At 43.1% G+C, this 22,526-nt stretch overlaps 1 protein-coding gene across 1 annotated transcript in view; it reads right to left on the reverse strand.

Moving 5' to 3' along the window:
* FGF13 (fibroblast growth factor 13) overlaps positions 1-22,526 on the reverse strand; it is a 251,407-nt gene that overhangs the window by 89,460 nt on the left and 139,421 nt on the right. The gene's annotated exons all lie outside the window — the stretch shown is intronic.

Consider the following 22,526-nt stretch of genomic DNA (forward strand, 5'->3'; position numbering starts at 1 on the left):
GCTGAAGATGTGGATTGTAGAACCTCAAACTAATATCTGAAAGAAAAAATCCCAAAGACCAGAAAATTAACAGCATACATGCTATGCTGAATAAACAGTGCAAATATACTAGCAAGACATGAGATCATACTCTGTTTGGAGTCTAGACAGACACCCCAAGCAATCTGACTGGCTCATGTGCTTTCATTTTTAATTAGCGCCTTACAGATAGCAAGTGGAATTGCATCACCCACTAAAAACAACCCACTTGCCTTAGGGCTTGTCTACACTACCGCGGTAGTTCGACGGCTGGCAATCGAACTTCCGGGTTCGATTTATCGCGTCTGGTCTGGACGCGATAATTCGAACCAGGAAGTGCTCGCCGTCGACTGCGGTACTCCACCTCAGCGAGAGGAGTACCGCGGAGTCGACGGGGGAGCCTGCCTGCCGCGTGTGGACCGCGTCTGAACCGCGGTAAATTCGAACTAAGGTATGTCGACTTCAGCTACGTTATTCACGTAGCTGAAGTTGCGTACCTTAGATCGAATTGGGGTGTTAGTGTAGACCAGGCCTTATTGTTGACATCTTAAGCCATCAATGAAAGCAACGAATTTAGTTCTAGTCATTCCTTGGGGATAAGTAACCAGCTAGTGGTCTTGGGTTGCTCATTAATCCCCAGGAAAGGCCTTGGACCTAGACTGCTGTTGCTTCATTAGATGAGAGGCAGCATCAGTTATGTACACATATAATCCAGGGAAAGTACCATTAAAAGTGATTCATGAACTTATTAGGAAACTGTAACTGATTTGAAAAAAGTAACAAGGTCGTTGGAGCACACAGTCTGGACTGCTGGATAATTGCTATCTTAACAATCCTTGCTTTGGTTTGGCTTTATTTAAAGGGGACTTTGTGTGCATGAAAGGGACCAGGTTGACAGCTCCGGAGCTGTGGGGCAATTTCTGGGAGTAATCACTGGCTGAGAGGAGCTGGAGGTCCATGATGTGTCAAGGGCCAATAACGCCAGCTGGCTGTTTCTCCACAGGAAATGCTGCGCAGAAATTGCTATTCCTAGAACTTTACTACTAGAACAAAAAACGTTGTAAGGTGGCAAGCGACCTGTGTGCAATGCTATTGACGTCAATGGTGCAGTGACCGGATGATGATCCCTGTGGTATTTACAGAATTAAAGGATACAGTGTGTGGCTGTTGAACATTATTAGCCAGGAGGGAAGCGAGATGCACATGCTACCTTCAAACAGCCAGCCAGCTGATCAGTAGCAACCCTGCTGTCATATCATCAGCCAGGGGCAGGAAATGTGGAGTGGGCCCGATCCTGCAAGATGCTGAGCCTCTTTGGAGGGATGCAGAGAGCTCTTAGCTTCCAGATAAGATAAAGGAGATCAACATAGCATACAAGGTGCTTACCATCTTGCAGTATTGGGCCCTACGTTTGTACAGAGAGGAAGCAAGCCGGCTAGCTGCTGCAAATAAGGGAGAGCAACTATCTATTGGTAGATGGAAGCACTGGCCAGGAGGAAGGCCGGCTGCTTGCAAGGTGACCAAGGAAAGAGGTTTGCTGACTGCAAGAAAGGAGAATTGGGCGGGAGAACAGCTTACACTGCTTTCGACAAGTGAGCAAGAAGCTTTGCCAGTGGCAAGGGGAATGGGTGGGTAGGTACTTGCAATGGGGTAGAGCAGAGGTACTCTAGTAACAAAGCTGAAGAGATGGGGTAGACTTATTCTTCCCAGGGTACTGACCTGGTTACTTGGTTAAGGGTGGGGGTTTTGTTTTAAATGCTCAGGATACTCCCAGAAACATAAAAAAGCAAATACCATCCAATCAGCTTTCAAGATGGATTCCGTTCATTTTAAAATTATGATGCATAGAATAGATACCATATAAGCCAGGGGTGGGCAAACTTTTTGGGCCGAGGACCACATCTGGGTGGGGAAATTGTATGCAGGGCCGGGGCAGGGAGTTGGGGTGCGGGAGGGAGTGCAGGGTGTGGGAGGGGATGCGGTGTGCAGGAAGGGGCTCAGGGCAAGGCATTGGGGCAGAGGAGGGGTGCAGGGTGTACGAGGGGGCTCAAGGCAGGGGGTAGGGGTGCAGGAGGGGTGCGGAGTGCAGGAGGGGGCTCTGGGGCAGGGGGCTGGGGTTCAGGAGGGTTGCAAGGTGCAGGCAGGGGGCTTAGGGTATGGAGTTGGGGGGTGGGGTACAGGTGAGGTTCGGGCACCGGCCCAGCACCGCTTACCTCAAGCGGCTCCGGGGTGGCAGCAGTGTGCACCGGGGCCAGGGCAGGCTCCCTGCCTGCCTGCCCTGGCCCCAACCCTGCACCACTCCCGGAAGCGCTGTGGCCCCGGGGAGGGGGGTGGAGGGCTCTGCGTGCGCTGCCCTTGCCGCACCTCCAGGTACCTCCCCCGAAGCTCCCATTGGGCGTGGTTCCCCGTTCCCGGCCAACGGGAGCTGTGGGGGGCGGTGCCTGGAGGCAGGGCAACGCATGGAGCTCTCTGGCCCCCCACCCGGGGGCTGCAGGGACATGGTGCTGGCAGCGGAGCGGTCCGGATCCAAAGCCCTGAGGGGCCAGATGCGACCTCTGGGCTGTAGTTTGCCCACCCCTGGTATAAGCAGTAGCAACATGCTTCCCCTCCCAATCCCCGCCTCCTCTCCCATATCTAGCATCAGTTTGGTGCATGACCTCTGACTGTCAGAGAACCACTTTTGATCAATCCAAACTCGTCACAGTGTGAGCCACAGGCCTAGGGAACTAAGAGCACAGGCATTATCAATCCCCTAGTCCCGGCCCGCGCTCCCCCCTCAGGGGCCCTGGCAGCGCAGCGGAGCTGAGTGGCGTCTGCCTGCTCGGTCCAGTGGCTGCCGGCCCCTCCCTGTGGCCCAGGGACGGGGCAGGGCCGTTCCTCCGCACGCTGCCCCAGTCCTGAGCGCCCCTGCAGCTAATGGGATGCCGCGGGGGTGGTGCCTGGGGAGAAGCGCGCCCCACCCCGCCCTAGAGCCCCAGGTAAGTGCTGCACCCCAGAGCCTGCATTCCCCTCCCTCCCCACGTACCCCCTCCCGCCCCCAAACTCCCTCCCAGAGCCTGCAAACCAATCCCCTACCCCAGACCTCCTCCCCCACCCAAACTCTGTCCCAGAGCCTTAGGCAGGTGGGGGGGCGGAGTTTTATGGGGGGGCGGGTTCTGGGTGGCATGAGTGACATTGGCCCGCTGGGAGGATTTGAGGACTGGCACTGGCTCTAAGGTAAATTGAGTTTGAGACCCCTGCCCTAATCTTTCAATTTGTCTTCACCAAAACACATTTATTTTCAGTTAATTTAAATTTAAATAGAGAAATTAAGGTCCAAATCCTCAACTGGTGGAAATCAGCCTAGATGCACTGAAGTCATTGGAAGTAGGTGCATTATGCCAATTTACAAGAGAGGCTCTGGGTTAAAAGATCTCTTTGAGGACTTTGTCATTATGCTCCGCACGGTAGGAATCATTAGATCATTAACATCCAGGGTCAATCTTAGAAACAAATTCTAATAAAATTTTAATGCTGAATGATGTATGAGTGACATAATCAAAGTCATCGTTTTGAAAGCAGTAGTTAAACCTTTTCGTAACATGATGAATGGCCTAAAGTCAGACAGAGAATTTATTACAGAACTAGAAAAACATTACTGTCTCCTATTTCATGATGTAATGACAGTCATACAACTTAAGGGAGCCACTGAAAGGAAGGATACAGACACAAGTAAAGGACCTCAATTACAGCCCGGACGCGCCAATTAGTGCGAAACGTTGAACAGCAGAGTCTAATGCAACGAGCTTGCAGAAACTGATCAAATCCACTATTTGAAGAAGGACAAAACATAGAGGAGCGCTGCACTGCAGTGATTTCTCGGTGCACTTCGTGAAGGATATAAGCACAAATAGAAAATTAGAGGAAAATCTCACAGCAGCAGAACCTCAAAGTAAGTTCACTAACAGGAAAAACCAGCTAGAAAATACTAGCTGAACCCATCAGGTGAATCATGGGAGGTGGGGGGGAACAAAAAATATGCCAAAATGCAGTTCAGTGACATTCACAAGCTAAACAATCTGCACACTCCCAACCATGCCTAAACGGGAATGTAAAGAATAACTGTGAATGAACTTCCACGCAAACAGCGACACTCGGTACGAAAATAAATCTAGGCACCTTCATTATCACTGAAGCTGCACTACTCACTGATAGATTGCCTACTGCATTTGGCACAAACTGAAGCAGCAGCTGCTTGTTGTCTTTTGCTCTTTATGCAGTAAAGCGCAATATGAAGAAACCAGTGCCATGTTGGGACCCAAATAACTGCGGTGACTAAATATACTCAATAAGTAAGGCCCAGTTACACATGCACTCGGGTGCACTGGCAGGGTTTTGAAATACAGAAGATGCTAGAAGCTCAGAAACTATTTAAAGCAATACTCCCCAATTCCTATATACTACACTCTTGTACAGATACATGTCTAGTATTCGTCTACCACTCTTTGAGCATAGCATCCATATGGCATTATTAAATCAAGACCATTTTAACGCCTGAAGTGTTCCTATATTTAAAAGCAAAACACAGCTTTTCCTCTGTAAAACAAGGACAACATCGCTTACCCTACATACCTCACAGGGCCATGGCAAGGCAAAATTAATGTTTGTCAAGTGTTTGAAGATCCTCAGGTGCAAGGTGCTAAAAAAATGCTGAGTGGGGTTGTGTTAAAGAACAGGCTGGTTAATACTGGCCTACGTTAATGGGACAGCACAAAAATCATGCATCAACTGTGGATAAAGAGCATACCCACAAAAGCCATTTATTAAGCAGTTAGCATAAAATAGCTGCAGTTACCCGTATATTTCCCAAGGCAAAAAATTCAACTAGGTAAATGTAGTATCACTCGGTGCCACATCTCTTGGCTTTTTATTTTAAAAACCCTTGATGGCAAAAAGCCAGTAAGAAAACGTTTCCCTCTTCCCTCAGCCATGGAGTGAAATTACAGTGGTCAGGGATAAGTATGCTTCCATCACAATCCTTTTTCAGATTCGCTCAAACACACTGGCATTAAATAATGCACTAGCTAAAAACTCAGGTATTTTTTATTTATGTCCCATTACTTCTGAGTCAGAATAGTCCCACCTAAAATTTCTAGACTTTGTAACACCAATGGTCATTAGACTACAAATCTTTCCATAGTTTTCAGAGCCTTGGCTATGATTCTGACTGGGCTACTCTTCCCCCAGAATTCTGTGCTTAATAAAATTGACAAGAAAGCATCCTTTTGCTACAGTGAGGAAACTGAAGCTGTACACCTTAAATCTATGACCTGTTTTACCTTTAGCTGGCTATCAGTTTTACCCATGGATACCTCTAGCTCTGTAACCACAAAGCTCAAGTTACCATAGAGTAAAAGAAGACATTGTATCTTTGGCCACATGCAAAGGTTTAATATCCTGGAAAAGGCAATCTCCCCAGCCCTGATGATGCTTGCCAGGAAACTCTCCAGTCCTGGTACGATACATTTGACATTATTTTGGATCTGTCCTTCTCTGGGTTAGCTGTACTTTGACTTCCCTCCCTAGGCGACTTGACACATGAATTACCTCCTTCTTGAGGTTCTCTTTCTTTGATTCCTGTTGGCAGTTTTGAATGTAGTAAGGCCCAAGATGTTGACATCCTCTTGCTCTTTGTCTGCAGTACATTATGCTTCCAGGAGAACTACTGTCTTGGCTCAATAATAATAATACCTAGCTCTTATTTAGCACTTTTCATCAGTAGATCTCAAAGCATTTCACAAGGAGCTCAGTTTCATCATCTCCATTTTACAGATGAGGAAACAAAACACTAAACATCATTGCTGTCTTCCACTTGTTTTCTTGCAACTTAAACTTAACATAGCTCAGTGGTTTGAGCATTGGCCTGCTAAACCCAGGGTTGTGAGTTCAATCCTTGAGGGGGCCATTTAGGGATTTGGGGCAAAAATCTGTCTGGGGATTGGTCCTGCTTTGAGCAGGGGGTTGGACTAGATGACCTCCTGAGGTCCCTTCCAACCCTGATATTCTATGAATTCTTGGTATTTCTCTATGAATATGTGTAGATGTGAGAGAGAATATCAGGAAAATGAGAGAGAAAACAGAAGAGAGAAGGTGGAATAAGGTCTAGAATCGTTAAAGTATGATTGAATGAAATCTTAAAAAAAAATACAATGGGAAATACAAGAGTTCTGAAGGAACTCAAATATGAAATTGCAGAACTACTACCCGTGGTACATAACTTATCACTTAAATCAGCTTCTGTACTAGATAACAGGAGGATAGCTAAAGTGATACCAATTTTTTGAAACGGCTCCAGCGGCAATCCTGGCAATTACAGACTGATAAGTGCAACTTCATTATCAGGCAAATTGGTTGAAACTATAGTAAAGAATAGAATTATCAGACACATAGATGAACACCATTTGTTGGTGGAAGAGTCAATACGGCTTTTGTAGAGGGAAATCATGCATTACTAATCTATAAGAATTCTTTGGGGGGGTGGGGGTCAATAGATATATGGACAAGGGTGATCCAGTTGATAGAGTGTACTTGGACATTCTGAAAGCCTTTGACAAGGTCCCTCACCAAAGGCTCTTAAGCAAAGTAACCAGTCATGGGATAAGAGGGAAGGTTCTCTCATGGATCAGTAACAGATTAAAAAATAGGAAACAAAGAGTAGGAAGAAATGATCATTTTAGAATGCAGAGAGGTAAATAGTGGGTTCCCCCAGGATCTGTGCTGGGACCTGTGTTGTTCAACATATTCATAAATGATCTGGGAAAAGGGATCAACAGTGAGGTGACAAAGCTTGCAGATGATGCAAAATTACTCAAGATAGTTAAGTCCAAATCAGTCTGCAAAGTTACAAAGGAAACCTCACAAAACTGGATGCGTCTGGGCAACAAAATGGCAGCTGAAATTCAATGTGGATAAATGCAAAGTAATGCACATTGGAAAACCTAATCTCCATTATACAGATAAACATAATTCTACTATACATACAAAGAATGCTAGGATCCAAATTAGCTGTTACCGCTCAAGAAAGATCTTGGAGTCATTGTGGATAGTTCTCTGAAAATGTGCAGAAGCAGTCAAAAAAGCCAACAGAATGTTAGGAACCATCAGGAAAGGGATAGATTATAAAACAGTAAATATAATGCCACTATATAAATCCAGGGTACGCCCATACCTTGAATACTGTGTACAGTTCTGGTCACCCCATCTCAAAGGAAGATAGATTAGAATGGAAAAAATATTGAGAAAGGCAACAAAAATGATTAAGGGTATGGGACAGCTTCCATATGAGAAGAAACTAAAAAGACTGGGGTTGTTCAGCTTGGAATGAGACTACAAAACGGGGATATGATAGAGGTCTGTAAGTCATGAATGGTGTGGAGAAAAAGCATTATTTACTCCTTCAAATAACACAAGAATCAGGGGTCACCCAATAAATTAATAAATAGGTTTAAAAAAAAAAACAAAAAGGACGTAATTTTTCACACAATGCACAACTATAAAACTCATTGCCAGGGGATATTGTCAAGGCCAAAGCTATAAGTGGGTTCCAAAAAGAATTAGCCATTGATGGACCTATCCTTCATGAACTTATCTATTAGCCAAGATGGCCACCTTGGTGTCCCTAAATCTCTCACTGCCAGATGTGTGGACTGGACGACGACAGGGGATAGATCACTTGATTGCCCTGTTCTGTTCATTCCCTTTGAAGCATTTGGCTTTGGCCACTGTTGGAAGACAGGACTGGGCTAGATGGACCATTGGTCTGATCCTGTATGGCCATTCTTGTGTAAATACATTAATCCTTCATATGTGACACTTGGCGCACACAGAACGTTGGCTCTAGAAGTAAGGCTATTGAAAGTACATCCTCCTATAGGCCTGATCCAAAGCTCATTGAAGTCACTGGTCCTTGTACATTGAGTTTTCTTGCTGGGATCATACCGTGTGCATTACTTTAGGAACTTCTGAATAATACAACAAAAGGAAGTGTTCAGAACACACGCTGAATCAGGTGTCTTTACAGCAAATGAAAAGTTTCCAAGACTTAAACTTGAAGCAGTTCCAGTCAGTGCAAATCTGAAAAAAATAATATATATCAGGTGGCAAGGGATAACGTGATGGGCATTAATGGTACTTCATATTCACAGTGAGTGGGCTTCAATAGGGTTCTGCACAGGTAAAAGGGACCATAACACATTATATTTCAGGGAAATGCCTGTGGCATAGACTGCAGATAGAGCGACTGTGTATATTCTTCTATTGTAGTTTGCCTTTTCACTGTATTTGGTAGCTACAAAGGTCTGTTAGGCACATATACAGTAAATAGCCCTGGTGCTTCTTTTCATTAGCTGCTTTGTTTTCCACATGATTCATTCCAGTTGCGGGTGTAAATTTTGTTAGCCATCTGGGCAGCGTAATGAACCCATTTGTGTACTCTGTATTACAAAACACTTACAGCTAATTTTTTTTAAAAGCTGTTCTGGAGTTGCTACACATTCAAATCCTCTTAACGATAACAAGACCCATCTGTGCAATTCTCTCCACATGGCTTTGCCCGGCTCCTCCTTCCTGATATGCTGTCAGGCAGTAGGTCTGCCAGAGCAATATTTAAAACTCAAAATCTTGTTATCCGGCTAATGTCCGGTTTGCACGTTCACAAGTTTGAAGGCGTGTGTGTGTGTGTGTGTGTGTGTGTGTGTGTGTGTGTGTGTGTGTGTGTGTGTGTGTTTTGCTTGATTTCTAGGAATGGCAGATGATATCATGCAAATCATAAAGGACTATATTCTTTAACCTTTACTGCTGATGTGCAGTGCCTCACTGCTTCACTGGTACCACTGCAATCAAACACGGTTGAAAATCAATTCACTCTGGAACTGGTTGAAAAACAGGAAAAAAAAAAAATCTCAGGACATTTTAAATGCAATTCAACCCCAGGCTTCCCCCGCCCCCATCAAAATTCAGATCCTGACCAGCACTCGCTCTCCTTACACATGGAAACTCCCTCATTAAGATGGAGCTAGCAACTGATGACCGACTGCCTGAAATATGACATGAGGATTGTCGTTCATTTTACATGGATTTACAATGGATTCAGTTTAATCTATTTAAATATGGTGGGCGTTTGAAGATGGGCATTGCCTCTTTGGAAAATCTGAAGTACTTACAAATATTGGGGAAACCAAGCTGCTTATCTAAGGTATGGTGAGCATTGTACTATCTGAACCAACAATGGTTCACACTGCTGATCTGAACTAAGTCGAGGTATTAGCTGGTACCAGTGGTGCTGGAACTCGGGGTGCTGTGCTCCAATTTCTGCAGTGGGGTACATGCCAATTTTCAATCATAGAGATTTTTAAAAATCACCAGTGACTGCCCAGGATGCTAGTTATTGCTCCCAAATAATCCCTAAAGAGCTGTGTCGAAGCCTAATCCTAACTGTGTCTTGTGGGTCCCTAAAGCAGAGTTCCTGAATATCTACTTAGCAGAAATGCCTCCTGTCCCCGTTTGCCTGACCTGAGGGAAAGCAGTTGGACCACTTCACTAACTCCCAGCAAGCCACCGCATGTGGAAACAGCAGAATTTGAAACTTATTCACAAAACTCTACCCCTTTTAAAATTCTGGAGGCCTAGATAGTTAGACTACAATCCTTTGAGGGTTTTTTAAGACCTCGGGTGGATTTCTACCATCCCAGTTATCTTAAACAGCATATAGGTTAATAGTACTTATTGCAAAGTCCATCGAATCTTTGCTCTCGGTACTCATCCACAATGAGCCCCACACAGGTTGTAAATGGTGTTTTGAATCTGGAACAGATAATACTCCAGCACAGACCTCTATCACTTGAACTAAAGAAATAACTCCATTAGTTGGTAGCATTAGTTGGTAGTTATCCTCTTACAGTCCAGCCATCAGAGGGGAATGAGACACTCTTTGCACACAATATGCCTTCAGTGAGATGAAGATAAAAATGAAAGGGACTGAATTCACAAACTATGTTTCACTCAATATTTTCCTTCCGTTTCAGAATCCTTCTCTTGAATATTGTCTTGTATTGTATCAAATAATCTGAGCGCTAGTGCCTGATCCCAGAACATACAGAATTTTGAGTTTATTCAGATAGAATCTGGAAAGTTCAACTCATTTGTTTGCAATGTTCTTTTTAAGCTTGGCTAAAGCCTTCTCTCTGGCTGTGTAGTAGAGCTGTGATCTGGAAGAAAATAGCAACTAAGCCTCTTTAAATGCTGTATTTTTGATCGCACATGTTGCAAGCAGAATGCTATACCTATTCCCTGGGTCAAAGAAAATTATATACAACAGTGCTGCTTCCAGCCTGCGCATTAGCTTTCCTTGTGGGGATACATGGGATCTCTCTCCACATAACAAAAATTGTCTTTCACATCTAATGTCCTAAATTTGTCTACAAATGCAGTTGTGGACACATTTCCTTCTCCTGCTGGGACATCATTTGTGCTTACATTTCTGGACTTAACCTGATTTTCTGGACAGTCCAGGCATTCATCTACAACCAAACTGCTTTTGGTTAACTCTGAAATCTGCCCAGTGTTCCGTGATGCGTCTATCAATTTGACTTTACTGTGACCATGCATGAGAGCACAGTTTGACCAGAATCATGCAATTCTATTACCTTTCCCTAACTACCTATCTGTAGCCACCTTTAGGTCAGTCTTCTGCAGAACCAATCCTTAATTTCTAGCTCCTACACAGCACACTCCAGCCCTGCCCTGCCAATGAGCTGTCAGATGCTTCCAAGTTCCTTATGGGAGCTGGGAAAGCTCCATAGTTTGGTTCTGTCACAATGGTGGCATGAAATTCTCTCCCTAAATGTAAAGCTGCATCCTTTCCCTTCTCGTACATCGTAGTCCTCCTCGGTCATGCTGTGTGGCACATGCACCCACTCGCATTTACCGCTGCAGTCCAATTAACGGAGTCAGGGATTCATGCCACAATTGTCACTTCATGAGAAAATGCTGCTTCCCTATCTGCTTGATGTGGGTTTCTACGAGTGAGCGGAGCTCAAGCCTGCCACTTCCAAACAGCCTGGGTACTTTAAGCACTGCAGCAGGTGGCAGATTTCTTTATGGTCTCCCAGTCATTTGTCTAGGGCGGGCTGTTAAGAGTCACGTGCCCGTTGGAGCCAATGGTTTTAGGAGCTATGAACATGCTGGAGTGTTACGGGGACTTGATAGACAAGCATGGCTAAACTGGGGTTGCGGCGGCATGCTCACACGGCAGCACCCACCTGCTCTGTTTTAATGGCTGACCAGTCGCAGCTTGATTACAACACAGACATGAAACCCTACGGTTTAGTCCTTGCTATCAAAAGGAGCAGCGCTGAACTTGCCGGTGTTAGCTTCTCCCCTCTTTTCATCTGCCATGAGCGGGAAAGGCCATTAGACTTGCAGCCAACCTTTTCGCTGTAAATTGGGGGATAGAGGAAGCAGCCTGGCATGGGCCAGTCAGTCAGGTATCCCACTCAGGCCATTTGCCCCTCAACCAATAGCAGTGCAGCCTTTACCAGATGAAACACCATTGCATAGACGCTGCCATTTTGTGTATGCACGTTTGCGAGGGCTGACCCACGCAATAGCTTTTGCTAGAAGGCCATGGCTTTCAGTACTGGAGCCGAATGGGCTGCTTATAGTAAGAGATGGCGATCTTGACTTTAGTAAAGCTTTTGATACTGTCTCGCATGACCTTCTCATAAACAAACTAGGGAAATGCAACCTAGATGGAGCTACTATAAGGTGGGTGCAAAACTGGTTGGAAAACTGTTCCCAGAGAGTAGTTATTAGTGGTTCACCGTCATGCTGGAAGGACATAACGAGGGGTCAGTTCTGGGTCCGGTTCTGTTCAATATCTTCATCAGTGATTTAGATAATGGCATACAGAGTACACTTATAAAGTTTGGAGACGATACCGAGCTGGGAGGGGTTGCAAGCGCTTTGCAGGATAGGATTAAAATTCAAAATGATCTGGATAAACTGGAGAAGTAGTCTGAAGTAAATAGGATGAAATTCAATAAGGACAAATGCAAAGTACTCCATTTGGGAAGGAGCAATCAGTTGCACATATACAAAATGTGAATGAAATGAAACTCCTAGGAAGGAGTACTGTAGAAAGGGATCTGGGGTCATAGTGGACCACAAGCTAAATATGAGTCAGCAGTGTACAGCTGTTGCAAAAAAAGGGAACATCATTCTGGGATGTATTAGCAGGAGTGTTGTAAGCAAGACACGAGAAGTAATTCTTGCACTCTACTCCACGCTGATTAAGCCTCAGCTGGAGTATTGTGTCCAGTTCTGGGTGCCACATTTCAGGAAGGATGTGGACAAATTAGAGAGAGTCCAGAGAAGAGTGACAAAAATGATCAAAGATCTAGAAAACATGACCTATGAGGGAAGATTGAACCAACTGGATTTGCTTAGTCTGGAAAGACATGATAACAATTTTTCAATTATGTAAAGGGTTGTTACAAGGAGGAGGAAGAAAAATGTTTTTTCTTAACCTCTGAAGATAGGACAAGAAGCAATGGGCTTAAATTGCAGCAAGAGAGGTTAAGGTTGGACATTAGGAGAAACTTCCAGTCAGGGTGATTAAGCACTGGAATAAATTGCTCAGGGAGGTTGTGGAGTCTCCATCATCGGGGATTTTTAAGAGCAGGTTAGACAAACACCTGTCAGGGATGGTCTAAATAATACTTAGTCCTGCCACGAGTGCAGGGGACTGGACTAGATGACCTCTCGAGGTCCCTTCCAGTTCTGTGATTCTATGAGAGTCAGTGAGAAAGACCCGAGCATCAAAGCAGAAGCCAAAGGAGACTAAAACCTGGTGTGGCAAGGTCAGCTCAGCGAATGTTTCAGTGCAGCATGAAATACGACTATTAACTTGTAATTAAGAAACATATGGTGGGGGGGAAGCCCATTGTAGCATGGGGAAGTCAGGAGAGCGGAGACATGGATAGCAGGAGTACTGAGACAAAGGCCCAGAGCTGGGAAGGAAGCGTATCTCAGAGCGCTATAGTACATTAATTATTAACATACTATAACACTCTTGTGCAGTGTAACATTAACTGTAATAGGAATCTGAATACTAATATAGTCCTGTTCTGAAGCTAAGAGAAAGGATTCAAGCTGAATGGGAAGTTGAGAGAATGAGAGAAGTGTGATTACCAGGAGATATTTTCTTACAGTGCACGGGCTGTGAAGGAGACAACAATTTCCCTAGGGAAGGAGGGGGGAAAGAAACAAAGGAAATCAGGGTCATTCCAGAAGAGCATATAAAAAAATAGAAGCCGATGTAGGCTGACAAAAAACTGTCAAGTAGGATTGTATCTGTCCTGGAATTTTGAAGGAAGCGTTTGTTTAATCTCTTGGGAAACATGGGATGGGGACTGGAGAAAAGCTAATCGAAGACTGCAAAAAGAACAGGAGTACTTGTGGCACCTCAGAGACTAACAAATTTAATCGAAGACTGGATTTCAGGGAGGATCTAGATTGAGGTGGCTCTTAACAGCTAAAGATGTGAGATCAACTTGAGAAAAGGGGAAGAGCCTGGAGACACTAATCAGAATGGAGAGGTGTACGCCTCCACATTTGAGTTTCTTAGCATGGATTCACAAAAGGAAGGAAAACAACAAACCTGATTTTTGATTCAGTGCCAGCACAGAAAGAGTTGTCAGGAGGAATGGCCTTGGGAAAGCTTTTTACAAGGGAGCACAAAGGACAATATCAGCAGACGCAAACTAGCAGTATGCTGCAGAAAGGAACGTTGTGTGCTACCACTGCATTGAAAAGCAGCAAGTGTCTGTTACCGCTCATTTGGCAAGACAATTAAAAGTCTGCATGTGCTTCTGACACAAATCTTAAGAGTGAATCATTTGTAGAAGCAAATAACCCTGTATCTACATTGTCAATTGCATGTATTAGCGCACTCCGAGCACCACAAATCACTGCTGACACAGCTTCTCCGGCCCAGTCTGGTGTAGCAGTTAGCTTGTCAATGTTGTGACTGACCAATACACTTCAAATGATTTGAAAATTAGCCAACTTGTGTTTTTTCCGCTAGTTCATGAAGTGTAAAGTCATTAGATCAGATATAAGAAGATGGTATTTTAGTGGAGTTCATGACGAGGTCTGACATAATACTCTAAAATATGGTCTCCTTGCTTAGCTTCATGCAATTACAGAAGGAAACTTCAGAAATCCTCCCTCATTTGAATTAGCAGATGTACCTCACAATAGCTTTTCCTCTATGTACTTATTTAAATGATTTTGTAAACTGTTTGAAGTCACGCTGATTACAATACCCTTATTATATAGTGCAGTTATACTGAAATTGAAATGTAAGCACACTGTGGTTTTGCTTTTCAATATCAATCAATACTATCAGCACTAAATCATATAAGCAGATGATTAACAGTCTGATTTACTTGGAAGTTCATCTTAATACATATACTTTCAGAATCATGGTGTATTAATTCTAAGATATTTACACTGTAATTATCCCCAGTCATGTAGCAATCTTTCTACTTCTGAATTAGTGGTATTTCCAGATACTCAAAAGCATAATCATTGTGTAGTTTCAAAGCAACTTCACCATAATTACAACCCCCTTACTAGAAAGGGTGACTTTAAATTAGTTGTTCCCACGTGCACATATAGAGAACTGACCACCCAGGGTTTTGCGATACTAAAGACAAAAGGTTTCAAGTTAAAAAGAGGGAGAGAGAGAAATGACTAGTGCTACAGATAACAGAACAAGGGAATGATCTTCTGATTTTATAAATCAATAACCTTCAACCACCCCCGTGTAGTCACTTGGTTAATTTTGTCAGATGCTAACCAGGCAAGCCAGTCATACATCGGAGGAGGGCATTCATTGCAAATTCATTGTACTCTGAATGGAAGGGAGTTCAGAAGAGACACTCACTGGAAAACCTGAGCAGAACTTCATTACACGGTCACCTGTAGTAACTTCTCCTAGTGCCTCCTTAACTCTGAGTCAGGGATCTCCTCTCTGCACAGAGCTCTTCCCAACCTTTAGTTTGCCCTGAAACCTCTTCAGATTGGCTTCTCTTACTGCCCAACAGTTCACCCAGTACAAGACAAAGGCCTCTCTAGTCATGTTGAAAGGCCCAATCATGTCCTCACTAGCACCTCCGTTATGTCTTCCAGGTTCTGATTTCCTTCTTCTACCACTCTCCTACTTTCCAAAATTCATAGACTATCAGGGTTGGAAGGGACCTCAGGAGGTCATCTAGTCCAACCCCCTGCTCAAAGCAGGACCAATTCCCAACTAAATCATCCCAGTCAGGGCTTTGTCAAGCCTGACCTTAAAAACCTCTAAGGAAGGAGATTCCACCACCTCCCTAGATAACCCATTCCAGTGTTTCACCACCCTCCTAGTGAAAAAGTTTTTCCTAATATCCAACCTAAACCTCCCCCACTGCAACTTGAGACCATTACTCCTCGTTCTGTCATCTGCTACCACTGAGAACAATCTAGATCCAAATTCTGTTCCTCTGTCAAACCGGAGCCGCAAATGGTCCACTTTGGGACTAACCCTCACATTCTAAATTTCTCTTTGAACAAAAACACGGTGTATGACATCGTATACACAAAGTTTGAGAATATCATCACCCTCACACGCTATATCTCACCAATACTGAAGGGCAGCCTCATTCCTCCACTGCCTTAACAAAGGAAGTGTGAATTTTCTTGGCTCAAATAGGAACAGATAAGAAGCTATGCAATTAATTAAATGGATGTGAAAAGTTATATTGGGGTAAAAAAATACCATGAGAAAGTGAATATCTTGCCAACACACTGGACAACAAAGGACCCCAACCTTGGACTCTATGATCCAAAAGCTTAGGTTCCGGCCTTAAATTAAAAAAAAAAAATCGGGGCTGCAAAATGGCACCCACAAAACCGAAAGCTTGATTAAAGCCAGTCTAAAAATTTAACTCTTTATATGGGTGTACAATTTTGTGCATGCAAGCATTTAATCATGGGGGTGGGGGGGGAGAATCCAAATTTACACTTGCAAAAGTGTCCAATTGGGATAGCTGGACCGCTAACCACCCAGCGAGTACATGAAAATACTATTGTGCATACAATCATCTCTGTGCACCCACAAATCATATGTATATGCAAACACTGCAAATAAAAAAATGTAGATGCTCCTTTTGAATTTAGATCGTATTGGTTTGCATAGAGAGTGAAAAACATGCATTTAGCCAAGTTGTAAATAATTTGAATTGGCAGTCATCTGAGTTGGTGATCAGTCAGAATTGTGTTGGCAAAGTGGAACAAAGGAAATGCTGAACGAGATTTGGCCAAGGCCAATGTAGCCTTGCAGTTGTCTGTGACTGAGTGACAAATGTTTTGCAACTACTGGGGAGGGGGTTGATGATGAGGTTAGAGAAAATATAGATATTTTAAATTTGTTAGGACCCCACAAGCCTTTCCATACACTGGACAACAAAGGACCCCAACCTTGGACTCCATGAAATTTCAGATTTAAATAGCTGAAATCATGAAATTTATGATTTTTAAAATCCTATGACCGTGAAATTGGTGAAATTGACCAAAATGGACCATGCATTTGGTAGGGGCCTAGCTATCAAGCATCAGAATCCCCCACCAGGTGAAACAAAAGCCAGCTTCCCCCAGCCGCGCCTGAAAGGACCACACTGAAACCGGTGTCTCAATTAGTTCTTTGTGTTTCACACATTAATAAAATCCGACTAAGCTCTTCAGTTTCAACACGGTGTCTAGATTAAGCGTCTACTGTGTGAGGTAAAGGAGAGGCAGTTGCTAGGGAGAACATTTTAAACGTCTGTGTGTGAACAGAATGGAGGATGTACAGAGGGGCAGAACTGGGTCCTTTCACTGAATGTTGGCTGTTTATTTGGGAAAATGTATTTTTTCTTTAAAACAAACAAACAAAAAAACCAACAGTAAAATTAAAGGAAGAGGATCCAGCTGTGATTTTCAAATGGATATAAGGGAGTTGGCCCTGCACACCCAGTGATTTTCAGTAAGTGATGGACACGTGACTACCTTGGGCCCCTTTGAGAGTCCCAGCTCACATGATTAATATAAAGTAGTCAGAAGACAAGAAATGCAAATCGTTAAGGTTGCACAGAAACTTAATATGGTCACATTGTACATAGGATTGGATTATGCCCCCAGATCCAATGTTGCCCTTGGATGCATGGGCCCAATTGCCTTGAAGTCAGGTGAAGCTGTGAATGCATTGATCCTCACAGCAAAATTATTCAAAACGCTGTAAACATGTGAAAAGAGTGGGGTATAACAGACGTCTTAATGGAATTTTACCAAACTACTGACGCAACAGAATGCTCCCATTTAATCCAAATACATGTCAGCTTCTGAAATCTAGTCCTTACCGATGAGGCTCTGAATATTTTTAAGGCCTCCTTTCCATATTCCTTGAAAATGGAGGGCAGAAAGCAATGTTGCACTAATGTATCTATGGGAATACACTGTCCTCTGGCTTTGGCCTAGTGACTTTTCCAAGCAGTACCTCAGCAATTTCTCCTTACCCATGAGCAAAATAATGTTTTGTTATAAAACGCACCTTTTACCTGTGAAAGAGATTTCCCTGTTTACTGTCTTTAGTTGCCCTAGAGCAGTGGTTCTCAAACTTTTGTACTGGTGACCCCTTTCACATACCAAGCCTCTGCGTGCGACCCCCCTTATAAATGAAAAACACTTTTAAATATATTTAACACCATTATAAATGCTGGAGGGAAAGTGGGGTTTTGGGTGGAGGCTGACAGCTCGCGACTCCCCCATGTAATAACCTTGTGACCGCCTCAGGGGTCCTGACCCCCAGTTTGAGAACCTCTGCCCTAGAGGTTTTCCAGTAGTATCCAGATATCACCCAGCAGCTTTCAGTAAACACAACTGTTCTGCAAAGTGCCTGAAGCATTAGTCAGAATACTTATAATACATCATTGCAGCATTACTTAGCATACTGGGGCTCTGCTTAGCATAGCAGGCTCTGCATAAAGAAACAATGAGGGGTGGAAAAGTGTTTATGTACAACATGGAAGCTCTGCTTATGCCAAATTCACAATACACTAAAGTCTGAAATAAAGAGCGTCTGGTATATTATTTACATCTCTGCAGATTTAGTATCATTTATCAGCAATATTAGCTGCCTTGCCTGCTTCTCTTGCTTAGTAACCACTGCTTCATAGTCTTAAATTGTCTACAAGTTACTTATTTCAAATTTCCATGGCATTTAACTCCCATTAAGCACCATTTATTTTATAAAAATGTTTTGCAATGTACACAGAATAGGGCTTGAAATATTCATCAGACACCTACTAGCCGTCAGCAGAGTAAACCTGCTACTCAAAAGTAGATATCGGCTATGATTAAGTTAGTCCAATGGCTCTCAAACAGTTGAGCCAGAGTTTATTTACCATATACTCCAGCCTACAAGCTCTATGGGATTTCGCCAATAAACTACAGGCACCATGATGGTGGGAGATGCTGGAATCAGCCACTTCGAGGATGTCTGTTCAGGTACCTTCTTCTATAGGAGCCTGGAATTCTAAATCTTACATCTCTTGTATGATTGATCAGTTTCTGCATCATTCAAGGCTGAATACAGCTTGGCTATTCTTCCTTTAGTTCTGCCTATTTCTCTAAACCTTCGTAATTCATTTTCATTTTTAATTAACTGTTTCATATTACATCTTCCTTACTGTTAGGACAAGCTGTTACAGGATTAATTGTAGTGCATTTTTTTTTAAACAAACACTTGTTGCCACACAGTTAGCCAAAACATAATGAAAACTGTGCATCCATGAAATTAAACTGAACAGAAAATTAATTTTCAAAGGCTTAGTTCCTGAAAAGGTTATTGCTCCTAAAACTTTTTGGTCAATTTTCTTAATGTTGCTAAAATATACATTAAAATGCTAAAATAAATAAAAATGTCAGAGTCTGGTGTAGGAATACAAGGATCAATAACTAAATTCCAATTAACTTTTAACTTTGGACTGGTGAATACTAGTCAATACCTAAGGGGGAAATAAAAAAACAAATGAACCATTTTATTCAATAATTTTCAGGTTATCCAGGGCTTGTACACCCAAATTCACAGCTCCAGCTAAGAGTGTTTTGCTGCTGCTAGAATGTGAAGAAAGCAAATACTGGGTGAAAATTATTGCAGGAAAAAATGAATATTTATGGTCTGTTGATAGGAACCTGACTGACAAGTGAATGTGGAAGAGAGAGATAAAAAAGGGAATATAAGATTGCCTTTTATTTGCACCCTGGACATTTAGTACACACACCAACATTTCCCGATAACCATGTTGTTATGTTGTCAGATTTGGAGGTGGGTTTTTTTTGTTTTGTTTTTTTAATACTTGCAACTAAACAAATTTTGGCTTTTGCATACACCAGTCCAGTGCCATTTATAGAACACAGATGACAGGCTGCAGATGATATTTTCCTAACAGAGGCATCTGCCTCCTTGACAGTGGCAGAGATAATCACACTGGTGAAACTGACTCTGCTTCGGTGACAAGTGTAAGATGTTCGAGAACGTGAGTGGTGCATCTCGTCCCCCTGGGTGCTCTTTTCTTAAGAAATTTAGCGGGATTTCATATGAGACGGAGCCGACTTGCTGGGCTGCGCTGCCTGTGGCAAAGAGGGCCTAAATGCAGAAGTTGATGAGGTTTCTACTGAATAATTTGTCTTTTAAAAAAAAACAAAAAACTAACAAATGTCATGGCAACAACAACAAATTACCAGCATAGATTTCCTTGAAATAACTATTCTAAAATTACCATAGCTGGAAAAGTCTGTATCGCTGCTTCAACTCCTACAACCAAGATCTAAGATCGAGAGAGGCAGGAATCCACCTGTCCCATTCTTTCACGCTCTCCTGTCTCTAATCAGTATTAAAGCTCAGCTTTGCATTGGGAGTGGAACACAGGCGGAGCATGTTTGCAACTCCATCCCATTATGGAGTGCTGCATTCCCCCCCCCCCCCGATCTTTGCCACCCCCATATGCCAGTCCATCTACATGGGCTCTTCCTCCTTCCGCAGGTGTCTGTGTAGAATTTCACCCACCTGAGTGCAGGGACCGCCACTGCACCTGACCCTCACATGGGCCATGCAAAAGGGGTGGGGGAAGGCATCATACACAAACCCTTCTGCCAACTTTCCTCCCCCTGACTGCGACCCCCTTTGAGAACTAGGTACTATCTGGCCGTGAGCGAGTACGTCATCCCCAAGTCCCTAGGCTCAGATGTGCAGTTCGGAAGCAGGGAGCAGGACTAACTTGCCATGTTTGTTAATTCAAGCCAGGACTTGGAGCATGTCTAGGATTATAAAGAAGAGCAGAAGTTCCCCACCTAGAGGGAGTATAAATGTCACACATTCCACCTTCCAAAAGAGATTATCATGGTCTGAAAAACATGGAGGGATAGCTCAGTGGTTTGAGCATTGGCTTGCTAAACCCAGGGTTGTGAGTTCAATCCTTGAGGGGTCCACTTGGGGATCTGGGGCAAAAATCAGTACTTGGTCCTGCTAGGGAAGGCAGGGGGCTGGACTCAATGACCTTTCAAGGTCCCTTCCAGTTCTAGGAGATGGGATATCTCTATAAAAACATCTTCAGGTGACCTGAATCCTCAGTCACCAGCAAAAGCACCTGGGCAAGTGACTTGCTACCTAGCATACAGATGGTACCCTAAGGCACTTCCTCCCTCCATTCTGATTAAGTCCTGCTTTTTAAATTATGGATCAGTTGTTCTGCATTCGCGGATCAAATTATGTTCTGCATTTTAGGCAGATCAAGGTGTTACTGCCAATTTTGATACAGGCTGTTTGAGGATGGAAAGAGCTACAAAATGAACTTTTCTGAAAGCAGGTTTCCCCCTCCGCCCCACATCTTAGTTTTCTTGGCAGATGCCCGTGAAAGTGTCAGAAATACTTCAAAAACTTCTATCATATAACAAAATAATTAGGGCTTTGGAATTAGAGATTCACATTAATTGATTGCTATGTATCATTATTAGAATAAATGTTTCACCACCACCTATCAGGGGAATTTTTCCTGAGGAAGGAGACAGACTTTTAATTGATTGTGTAGTGCCTCATGTTGATTCATTATAAGCATGCAAAAACTCCACTGTCAAAGCCAAACAGAAAATGGGTGAAATATTTGTAACAAAATACAGAACATGAAATTCAAGAGTTTTTTAAAAATAAAAATAGGTCTAAATACAGCCAAACTAAATACATTTACTGGGGCGTGGGCAGGGGGGAGATCATAAAATGGCTTTTGAATCAAAAGAAGTTAAAATTCCCTTTTTTGCTATTTTAAAATGCAAAAAGAGTGATAGCAAAAGTGCTATTCAACATAAATAGAATAGATAAATGGGCTGATAAGGAGAAAGGCTTGTGCAGACCACAGAGTACCGACGACATGCATTCAATTTGCTCTATGAATTCTAATCCAATACTGCTAGTCCTAGACACAACAGAAACCAATGAGCACATACACACTCTCCGAATAAGCCTTTATGTCAGCTGATGTAAATCAACAATTACAATATGTTCCAATGGGCAAAAGATGCGTCATTTCTTTAAACAAAATGCACCCTCTGTGCTAACGCTAAACAAAAAAAGGATAATTGGTTAGCTATGTGCTATTTAATTTATTTTATCCTCCACAATAACAGAAGAATGAATGTTTGGAGAATCCTCTGGCTACTCTTGTTAAGGAGGATGCAGTGAGGATGAAAGTACTGCCAGCCACACAGGTCTAACTGCAGTAGTGATGTATCTCATGCCTAAGGTTTAGTTTCAATCTGAGTTGCTTATGAACCGAGCTGAGCAAAATTCAGAATTTCCTTCCTCCAGGAAGTTCTGACATTTCAGCATTTATTTTCCTCCCAAATCAGGATGAAAAGTTGTAATTTCACAGATGCTTGCAGAATGTAAATTCTGAAAAACATCGATGTGGAAATGTTAAAACATTTTGACATTTTCAAGTCGAAATGTTTCCTTTTGGTTAACTGACCTGACCTGAAATGCTTCATTTTGAGTCAGCCCAATATTAAACTGCATTTTCCCATAGCGGTGCATGGTCTCATGGAGGTTATAGTTTGGGAACTTGATGCCCCCATTTTCCCCTACGGGCAAGCTTTCTGGCCCGACAACATTTGCCATAATACACCCACAGTCATGTGACTCATGATGAGCCACACAGCTTGGTCAGTGGGAACTTCAGATTGCATTGTGGGAGATGTTGTCCTCTGGGGAACCTGGCCCATAGGCGAGAATCAGGGCCCAAACTACAATTCCAACAAAGCAATGAGGCCTGAGCTACATTTGTTCAAAAGCTTTATACTTAGGGTGACCAGATGTCCTGTTTTTAAAAGGGACAGTCCCATTT

The sequence above is a fragment of the Terrapene carolina genome, unplaced genomic scaffold (genome assembly GCF_002925995.2).
Source record: "Terrapene carolina triunguis isolate 2854851 unplaced genomic scaffold, T_m_triunguis-2.0 Scaffold131, whole genome shotgun sequence".
NCBI classification, from domain to species: domain Eukaryota; kingdom Metazoa; phylum Chordata; order Testudines; family Emydidae; genus Terrapene; species Terrapene triunguis.